The 9,436-nt window shown below is 45.4% G+C and overlaps 1 pseudogene; it reads right to left on the reverse strand.

The window, feature by feature from the left end:
* Window positions 1-8,048, reverse strand: part of LOC112073519 (protogenin B-like) — a 60,180-nt pseudogene extending 52,132 nt beyond the window's left edge.
* Window positions 8,049-9,436: the final 1,388 nt, after the last annotated feature.

Below are 9,436 nucleotides of genomic sequence, written 5' to 3' on the forward strand. Positions count from 1 at the left end.
TTTGGCCATGACTGTGTGTGGAGAGTCCAATACTAGAGCGGAGTAACCACTGCTTCCTTTGGGCCAACTGTGTTTGTGGAGAGTCAATACTAGACGGAGTTTAACCCTGCTTCCTTTGGCAGACTGTGGTGTTGTGGAGAGTCAATACTAGACGTGGAGTAACCACTTCTTCCCTTTGGCCAGACTGTGTGTTGTGGAGAGTCATACTAGAACCGGAGTAACCACTGCTTCCTTTGGCCAGACTGTGGTTGTGGAGAGTCAATACTAACGGATAAACTGCTTCCTTGCAGACTGTGTTTGTGGAGAGTCAATACCTAGACGAGTAACCACTGCTTCCTTTGGCCAGACTGTGTGTTGTGGAGAGTCAATGTACTAGACGGAGTAACCACTGCTTCTTTGGCCAGACTGTGTGTTGTGGAGAGTCAATACTAGACTGAGTAACCACTGCTTTCCTTTGACCAGACTGTGTGTTGTGGAGAGTCAATACTAGACGGAGTAACTACTGCTTCCTTTGCCAGACTGTGTGCTGTGTCCCGTAGCTAATTGTCTTTCATTGTGCCTTCCAGATATCTCACCGTTCGTGGTGCATCCGTGCTTTTGGAGGTGACTGAGGGTTCCGTGGCCAGGTTCACCTGTCAGGTGACCTCTAACCCTCCTGCCAGCGTGAGCCTGGATGCTAGACCAAAGCCCACACTACCGCTGGAGACAGATAGGTACCGTGTTTTGAATAATCGGGGCAAAATGTGTTTTCACGTGAAAGGTTCTACAAGCGATGTTTGAGGGGGTCTGCAGTGGACACTGCTTACTTCCACGAGCTTGTGGATCAAGAAGTTTATTTCTCATTCCAACTCAATAGCTATGTATAGATGTTTAACAAATCATCAATCATAACTCAGTATGGTATTGATATGTTACGTGTTTGTTATGCTTATGGTAACATTCAAATACAAGACTGCATTTGTTCTCTTGATTTTAATGAATCCATCGCTATTGTTGCTGAATACGTTACTAGGTCTGAATTTCTGTACCTGCTATTGGTCTGATTAATCTTTATACCTGTCCTGACCTATACATACGAATACTTACGTTCTAACGATCATATTGTCTAGTCCTGACCTCTACTATCCAGTATGCTGTTTATAGGTCCTGTACCATCACTATCCACTTATACTGTTTCTATCAAGGTCCTGACCATCACTATCCACTATACTGTTCTATCAGGTCCTTGACCATGCACTATCTCATATACTGTTCGTATCCAGGTCTGACCATCCACTATCTATCTTACTTTGCTATCAGGTCCTGGACCATCACTATCCAATAAATACTCGTATATCAGGTCCTAACCATCACTATCCATTATACTGTTCTATCAGTCCTGGTCACTAACTATCACTGAGCTGTACCATGTCTTCTAGAATCACAGTCTGCCAACGGAGTTCTCCAGATCCCAATGTCCAGCTTAGAGGATGACTGCCCTTAGAACACACAGACTGCCCTTAGAACACACAGACTGCCCTTAGAACACACAGACTGCCCTTAGAACACACAGACTGCCCTTAGAACACACATAGAATAACCAGGGAGTTGATGAGTTCTAGAAGCAAATTGGTGCAACATATTCAAATGTATTTATTTACTTTACCATTAAGTCCAGGTGAGGCAGTTAAGAACAAATGACTGACTGGAAGGTCTGTAGGACCTAACCATTTAAAAACGTTTCTCTGATGAACTTGTTATCAAGTTGTTTCACAAAACGACTACATTGATTTCAACAACTTTGCTTGGGAATTTGAATATTCAGCTTTCAGTCTAATTGTTTGAAGATATGAGGTCAAGTCTGTCAAATCCTGACGTTGATAAATRTGATCTGAACCCACGAGGGAGTTTGATACATCCCAGCCATCACGATCTTGTCTTTGAGCCAATCAGCTGTGCAGCTGGTCAGATCAATAGACCAATCAATAGATCAATGGGAGAATGGCATTGAATGATGATTGGTCATAAATTAACACGAATCAATGGGCTGGCTCTCAGGAGATAAGGCTTTAAGACTGCAGATACATGAAGAAGGAGGCGGAGGAAGAGGAGGACGAAGAGGAGAAATATAAATAATAAAGTATGATAATGATTCATCACAGAGATCTTCAATAACGAATACTAGAAGGTTCTGTCTGTCTGACCATTGAGTACGTAATACAAACACAATGTGTCATCGGAAACAACAGAAACTGATGTAGTGTCCATTTGAGTCAGGATGGCTGAGTGATGAGCTCAGCCACGTCCTGCAATTAACTAGGAATCTTTCCATACGCATAGCCTAAAACTCACACAAATCCACTGTAAACATATAGGTACCATAGGCAATATGTTTACCCTTCAATATGTGTGTTTTTAGTGATAACACATCTGACAGGACCAGGCCAATACCATGTTAAAGACCCCAGTCACAGGACCAGGTCAATACCATGTCAAAGACCCCAGTTCACGAGGACATGTAAACCATGTTGAAAGACACAGTCCAGGACCAGGTCCCAATACCGATGGTTAAAGAGACACGTCACAGGACCAGGTCAATACCATGTTAAAGATCCCCAGTCACAGACAGGTACAATACCATGTTAAGAGACCCCAGTCACAGGACCAGATCAATACCATGTTAAAGACCCCAGTCCACAGACGCAGGTCAATACCATGATCAAAGCCCCAGTCACAGGACCAGGTCAATCCACATGTTAGACCTCGAGTCACAGACCAGGGTCAATTACCATGTCAGAAGACCCCAGTCACAGGACCAGGTCAATACCATGTAAAAACACAGTCACAGGACAGGTCAATACCAATGTTAAAGACCAGCAGGAGACCAGGGCATACATGTGCAAGGACCGCAGTCACGGACAGTAAAACACATGTTAAAGACCCAGCCACAGGACCAGGTCAATACCATGTAAAGACCCCAGTCACAGGACGCAGGTCAATACCATGTAAAACGCCAGTCACAGGACAGGTCAATACCATGTAAAGACCAGTACAGGACCAGTACATACCATGTTAAAACCACAGAACAGGTCAATACCATGTTTAAAGACCCCGTCACAGGACCAGGTCATACCATGTTAAAGACACAGTCACAGGACCAGTCAAATACATGTTAAAGACCCAGTCACAGGACGCAGAGTCAAGTACCAGTATAAAGACCAACACAGCACAGGACCAGGTCTAATTACCAATGTTAAAGACCCGAGGCAGGACCAGGTCAATTACATGTCTAAAGAAGTCACGGACAGTAATACACTGTTAGGGGACCAGGTCAATACCATAGTGTAAAAGCCACAGTCACAGACAGGTCAAACCATGTTAAAGACCCCAGTCACAGGACCAGCGTCATACGTCATGTTAAAGACGCCCCAGTCACAGGACCAGGTCACATACCATGTTAAAGACCCAGTCACAGACCAGGTCAATACCATGTTAAAGACCACAGTCACAGGACCAGTGTGTCAATACATGGAAACCCAGTGCACAGGACCAGGTTCATACCTGTCAAAGAACAGTCACTAGGCCAGGTAAATCACATGTTAAAGACCCAGTCACAGATACAGCACTAGACCAGGTTACAAACACTAGTCGAAGGACCAGGTCCAACATAAGGAACAGTACAGACTACTGTGAATATTGTTAGACCCAGTCACGGACCAGGACCAGTCATACTCATGTTAAAGAGACCCATCACAGACCAGTAATAATGCCTAAATGAAGTGACAGCAAGACGTGCCCAGTGTTCACAGGACCAGCGTGCCAATATCCATGTTAAACACGCACAGGTCACCGGACCAGGTCAATCGAACAATGGTTCAAAGACCCAGTACAACAGGGTATACCGATGTTAAAAGACCCCAGTCACCCCCCCCTGGCGCAGCGGGCGGGACAACCCCCCCCCCCCCCCCCCCCCCACCCCCCCCCCCCCAGATAAATCCCCCCCCCCCCCCACCCCCCCCCCCCCCCCCCCCCCCCCCCCCCCCCCCCCCACGACGACCCCCCCCCCCCCCCCCCCCCCCCCCCCCCCCCCACGGACCAGGTCAATACCATGTTAAAGACCCCAGTCACAGGACCAGGTCAATACCATGTTAAAGACCACAGTCACAGGACCTTGTTGCGGGCCGGGCTCCTGCAAGCTGACTTCGGTCATCAGTTGAATGGTGTTTCCTACGAAGCAGCTGGCTTCCGTGTTAAGAAGCGCGGTTTGGCGGGTCATGTTTCGGGGGACGCATGACTCGACCTTCCCCTCTCCCGAGCACTTTGGGGAGTTGCAGCGATGAGACAAGATCGTAATTGGATCGAAATTGGGAAGAAAAGGGGGGGTGTAAAAAAATATATATATATATGTTTTTTTTTGTAACATGAGAAACATCTWGAAAACAATGGAACCATGGAATGTAGGCCTAGGTCCTCACCACCCAGAGCCAACTACCCTGGGGYCTGCTAAGATTATCTAAATGCCCACCCATAGATAAGAGCCCAGGCCATCCTCTCTGGCGGGGGTTTCTGCCGGTGGTTGGGGTCAGCCATGTTGAGGGGTGTGGCCTGGGCAGCAGACTACTCCACTAATATGGTCAGCCCAGCCTAGCTTTGTCATAAACAGCAGATCAATGGACAGGTCAGACTGCACAAAGGTTCCCTTAAAGAGGGCAGGGTTCAAACCCAGCCCCCCCCTGTCCATCCAATTTCAGCTCAAATTGGGGGGGGGGGAGACCCGGTCGGATCGAAGACTGTTATCGGTCTGGTCAKCTATTGTCTACCAAAAAARAAATGGGACTTGTTGGGACTTGTTTTTATGTTAGTTGTTTTGTATTCGAATATGAAACAATGTTGCTGCAGTATGACTGTAAAGATGAGGACGTAGTGTGATGTCATAGAGCATGTTGCTCTATGACATCAGTGGTATAGCGATGACTGTTATCAAACTGAAATCAGACGTAATAATAATAAACATCACAGAACTATTGTAGCTTTCCTTTCCTGAGCTTTTTTTCAGACGTTTGATAATATAACCTAGTCACCCGCATGACAGATCGGGCMTAGTCTATACATACATAGAACAATAGAGTTTCCCTTGACAATGATAGTGAGTGTGGGAGAGGTCAGCGACTGGAGAGCCACTGAAAGGACCAACGGACTAGTGAAAGGACAGAGGACAGCAGGACAGGGCAACCCCCAGGCCCAGCACAGAGCTCAGAGCAGGCCAGGCCAGGCGGTGACATCACAAAGCCTTTCCCATGCAACCCTTGACCTCTCTGGGCCTCTGGGACCGATGGGGAGCAGCAGAGAGAAAGAGAGATGCCCCTCCTCCAACCTTTGCCTCCCCAACCTCCATACAGCTGGCCAAAACCTTTAACCCTTTAGGAGCCACGCTCATCATTGCCAGATCTAACAACTATTATCAAAACTTACAATAAACTGAGAAACATTGATATTGGTGTTGCTTTTGATAAACAAGGAATATGTGAAACTTATAATATCGCCCCATCCCTAAATTATGTCCTACAGGAAAATATTTAAAAAAATATCCTTCCCAAAAGATAAACCAGACTAAACTAAAGCCAACCCCTGTGGTTGTGTGTCTAAGAACTGGCCTGGTGATGCTAAATAGACCATAGATCTGGACAGATGTCCTGTCCACTGAGATGTGGACAAACTAATGCCCTGCAACAGAGTATTTTATTTAAGGCCAGTCAGGGCGAGTCAGGAACAGTCAGGGCCAGTCAGGGCCAGTCAGAGCCAGTCAGGAACAGTCAGAGCCAGTCAGAAACAGTCAGGGCCAGTCAGAAACAGTCAGGGCCAGTCAGGAACAGTCAGGGCCAGTCAGGAACAGTCAGGAACAGTCAGGGCCAGTCAGGAACAGTCAGGAACAGTCAGGAACAGTCAGGAACAGTCAGGGCCAGTCAGGAACAGTCAGGAACAGTCAGGGCCAGTCAGGAACAGTCAGGAACAGTCAGGAACAGTCAGGACCAGTCAGGAACCGTCAGGAACAGTCAGGGCCAGTCAGGAACAGTCAGGGCCAGTCAGGAACAGTCAGGAACAGTCAGGGACAGTCAGAAACAGTCAGAAACAGTCAGGGCGAGTCAGGAACCGTCATGGTCAGTCAGGAACAGTCTGGAACAGTCAGGGACAGTCAGAAACAGTCAGGGCGAGTCAGGAACAGTCAGGGCCAGTCAGGAACAGTCAGGGCCAGTCAGGAACAGTCAGGACAGGCCAGACAGAGGGCTAAAAGTGACAGACAATCACACAGAGAGAGCACTGGTCTACACTGACAATGAACCAACACAAGAACACGGCAGACTGACTGATCCCATTTTCCAGGAAATTGTGTGTGTGTGAAAGTGTGTAGGCCTGTGTGTGTGTGTGTGTGTGTGAAAGTGTGTGTGTGTGTGTGCGTGCGCGTGTTTCCATATTACTTTTCCTAAATTACACATATAACCTATTAACCTGAGTATTTAATTATCTTTCAGACTGTCCATCAGTACTTAATTGATCTTTCAAAGTAGTAAAAAAAAAAAAAAAAGTCTATAACTCCACAAGAATCTTTTACCACCAATAAGGAGAGGCCTGTCCACTTCCTGAAACACTGGACAGCTTCTAATGACATGGAAACTTTACTGAGGAAAGCTTTAGAGGACTTTTCTCAATAACATGTTTGTGTGTGTCATTACAAATGTTGTTGTTGTTGTTGTTGTTGTTGTTGTTGTTGTTGTTGTTGTTGTTGTTGTTGTTCTAGAGCATTCTACATACAACCTGCAATGATGTGTTTGATATACCTTTAAGCGGTATATACAATGTATGCTTTTACAATGACACATTGTATTTACCTCACGATCCATACTTACTTGTGATAGTCAGTCGTGATCTTTGGCTTAATATGGCTCCATATCTATTCTGAGAGAGGCATTGATAGAACCCTTTGTCTGACTCCGGTCCGTCTCTCCTGACCTCGGGTATGTACAGTGATCCGTTGGCCAGGATCTGGAGCCGGGTGCTCTCCGTAACCCTGACTCCATTCCTCAGCCATCTGATGGTGATGGGAGGCTGTCCGTGGGCCACACAGTCCAGGATCACTGGATCCCTGGTTATTACTACAACATCACTGGGTTCTGTGATGAAGGAGAGCTCACTGAAACAAAAAACACCTGGAAATGGAAAGGAGAGGGGACCGTTAATGAGATGGAAGGAGGAGGAGGAAGGAGGAGGAGGAAGGATGGAGAGGAAGGCATTGATATGTTAGGCCTGTCCTGTCAGGTATGTGGGACTCTATCGGGCCCTTATGTAATTGCACAATACTTGCTTGGTTATCATAGCAGTGTATTATAGTAGTGTATAGCTTTTAGTGTAACGTTCTCTACCTATTCATGTATTCCCTGATAAATACATCATAAATAGAAAGAAAAATAAATAACTCAGATACAGTGCATAGCCTAGTTTTTGCTCAGGCTWCTTGGTATACAATATAGTGTTGATGAGACCAAAAACAATATACTAAATTGTCGTTTTGAATTGGGAAAAATCAGTTAATTTGAATATTTGAATGCATGGTTCTGGTCCATGAAGGAAAACAATCACAGCCACTCAAGTCAGTCACTCTAATCCTCTAAACGTAATGTAATCATAGCATTTTACACAGAATATTAACTTTTTTTCCCCCTTTTAAATTATAAACTATATTATTTTTCTCGTGCATCCTTTTTTCCCCCCGGTATATTATCCGCCCAAAAGGTTGTGGCTACATCCTGTGGTCATCCGGTCTGGTACGGTTTATGTCTGGTCACACACACACACACACACACACACACACACGGACCTCAAACTCTCTTGCAGTTGCAAAGAATTACTGACACAGAAAAGATACAGGAAGAAAACAAATTACTTAACCTGATAGTTGAATAAACAAAACAAAACACAGCAAACAATGCTGGTATCGATTCCTTTTGAAAATCGCCATTTATTCCGATTGTCCTGTCATTCTATAAAGGAGGACCGCCGTTCCCCATCGTGCTGCGAGCCTCCCCAAATAACGAATGACACCGGCGCTGCAACAACTCCTGAGACTGACTCCGGCTGAGACCCCTCCCCCCTGACGGCGCATGCGCTACTTGAGCCAAGCTTTAATCGAGGGGCGCATGTAGTGGGTTTCCACCAGTGGTTCCCAAACTGTGTGGCGAGGGGTCGGCGGGTGGGCCGCGAGGGTGGGCATGTACAGTACCAGTCAAAAGTTTGAACACACATTCCAGGGTTTTTCAGTATTTGTACTATTTTCTACTACATTGTAGAATAATAGTGAAGACATCACAACTATGAAATAACACATATGGAATCATGTAGTAACCAAAAAAGTGTTAAACAATTAAAAATATATTTTATATTTGAGATTCTTCAAAGTAGCCACCATTTGCCTTGAAAGGTTAAATAACATTTAAAAAAGTTAAAACAATTGCTTTGCTTTGCACACTCTTGGCATTCACTCAACCAGCTTCATGAGGTAGTCACCTGGAATGCATTCCAATTAACAGGTGTGCCTTCTTAGAAGTTAATTTGTGGAATGTATTTCCTTCTTAATGTGTTTGAGCCAATCAGTTGTGTTGTGACAAGGTAGGGCTGGTATACAGAGGATAGCCCTATTTGGTAAAATACCAAGTCAATATTATGGCAAGAACAGCTCAAAAAGCAAAGAGAAACAACAGTCCATCATTATCTTTAAGACAGAAGGTCAGTCAATATGGAAAATTTCAAGAACTTTAAAAGTTTCTTCAGTTGCAGTCACAAAAAACCAGCAAGCGCTCTGATGAAACTGTCTCTCATGAGGACCGCCACAGGAAAGGAAGACCAGAGTTACCTCTGCTGCAAGACGATATGTTCATTAGAGTTAATTGCACCTCAGATTGCAGCCCAAATAAATGCTTCACAGAGTTCAAGTAACAGACGCATCTCAACATCAACTGTTTAGAGGAGACTGCGTGAATCAGGCCTTCATGGTCAAATTGCTGCAAAGAAACCACTACTAAAGGACACCAATAATAAGAAGAGACTTGCTTGGGCCAAGAAACACGAGCAATGGACATTAGACCGGGGAAATCTGTCCTTGGTCTGATGAGGCAAATTGGAGATTTTGGTTCCAACCGCCGTGTCTTTGTGAGACGCAGATATGATCTCCGCATGTGTGGTTCCCACCGTGAAGCATGGAGGAGAGGTGTGATGGTGTAGGGTGTTTTGCTGGTGACACTGTCTGTGATTTATTTTAGAATTCAAGGCACACTTAACCAGCATAGCTACCACAGCATTCTGCAGCGATACGCTCCCCATCTGGTTTGAGCTTAGTTCCACTATCATTTGTTTTTCCTACAGACAATAACTCAACACACCAACAGGCTGTGGAACCAAGGAGAGT

This window comes from Salvelinus sp. IW2-2015, unplaced genomic scaffold, assembly GCF_002910315.2.
Source record: "Salvelinus sp. IW2-2015 unplaced genomic scaffold, ASM291031v2 Un_scaffold2281, whole genome shotgun sequence".
Taxonomy (NCBI): Eukaryota; Metazoa; Chordata; class Actinopteri; order Salmoniformes; family Salmonidae; genus Salvelinus; species Salvelinus sp. IW2-2015.